This window comes from Mandrillus leucophaeus, unplaced genomic scaffold (genome assembly GCF_000951045.1).
Source record: "Mandrillus leucophaeus isolate KB7577 unplaced genomic scaffold, Mleu.le_1.0 Scaffold101, whole genome shotgun sequence".
Classification (NCBI taxonomy): domain Eukaryota; kingdom Metazoa; phylum Chordata; class Mammalia; order Primates; family Cercopithecidae; genus Mandrillus; species Mandrillus leucophaeus.
Window position 1 is genome coordinate 3134163 of NW_012098210.1, and position 1401 is coordinate 3135563.

The 1401-nt window shown below is 43.5% G+C and overlaps 1 protein-coding gene across 2 annotated transcripts in view; it reads left to right on the top strand.

The window, feature by feature from the left end:
- The window catches only part of SMOX (spermine oxidase), a 36101-nt gene that overhangs the window by 25564 nt on the left and 9136 nt on the right, over positions 1 to 1401 (top strand). The gene's annotated exons all lie outside the window — the stretch shown is intronic.

Below are 1401 nucleotides of genomic sequence, written 5' to 3' on the forward strand. Positions count from 1 at the left end.
TGTTGTCACCCTCAGGACACGCCACCTTTGAGCTGGGAGCCACCTGGATCCATGGCTCCCATGGGAACCCTATCTATCATCTAGCAGAAGCCAGCGGCCTCCTGGAAGAGACAACCGATGGGGAACGCAGCGTGGGCCGCATCAGCCTCTATTCCAAGAATGGCGTGGCCTGCTACCTTACCAACCACGGCCGCAGGATCCCCAAGGACGTGGTTGAGGAATTCAGCGATTTATACAACGAGGTGAGGTGTGAGCAGAGTAGCTGGGCATGAGGGCATGGGGAGACCTGGGAGGTCTGTGATTCTGGTCATGTCTCTGCACACTCCCTGGGCCCTGCATTTGGAAAACCAGGATAATGTGAGGGTAAATGAAGATATTGAGTGGGAAAGTACTAGCCAAGAGATTATTGATACGTGTGATTAAATATTCCTTTACAAAGTCCTTAAACATTTTTTGTTAGATTTATTACTAGGTATGTGGGGGTCGTGTTGATGGTTGTTGCTGTTGTTGTTTTTGGATACTCTTATAAGTAGTAGTTTTTTTTCTTATTGGGACGGAGTCTCGCTCTGTTGCCCAGGCTGGAGTGCAGTGGTATGATCTCAGCTTACTGCAACTTCTGCCTTCTGGGTTCAAGCAATTCTCCTGCCTCTGCCTCCCGAGTAAGTAGCTGGGATTACAGGTGCGCGCCGCCACGCCTGGCTAATTTTTGTATTTTTAGTAGAGACAGGGTTTCACTGTGTTGGCCAGACTGGTTTTGAACTCCTGACCTCGTGATCTGCCTGCCTTGGCCTCCCAAAGTGCTGGGATTACAGGTGTGAGCCACCACACCTGGCCATAAATAGTAATTTTTAAAAACTTTATTTTCTAATTGTTTCTGATATATAGAAATATAATTGATTTTTATATATTGATTTGTTACGTTGCTAAATTATTTTTAATTCTAATAATATATCTATTATGTTAATTATATTAATTTATATTCTAATAATATTTTGGAATTTATGTATAGAACTCTACACAAAAAATGAGAATTTTGTCTTTTTTTCCTTTCTAGTCCTTAGACCAGCATTTATCCAATAGAAATTTCCACAGTGACGGTGATGTTTTAGACCTGCCCTATGCAGTCACTAGCCACATTTGGCTCTTGAGCACTTGAAATGACGCAAGTAAAACCGAGGAAATGAATATTTAATTTTTTTGTTGTTGTTGTTTATTTTTGAGATGGAGTCTCACTCTGTCGCCCAGGCTGGAGTGCAGTGGCACAATCTCAGCTCACTGCAACCTCTACTTCTCTAGTTCAAGCGACTCTCCTGCCTCAGCCTCCTGAGTAGCTGGGATTACAGGCATGCAACACCACGCCCAGCTAATCTTTGTATTTTTAGTAGAGACAGAGTTTCACCA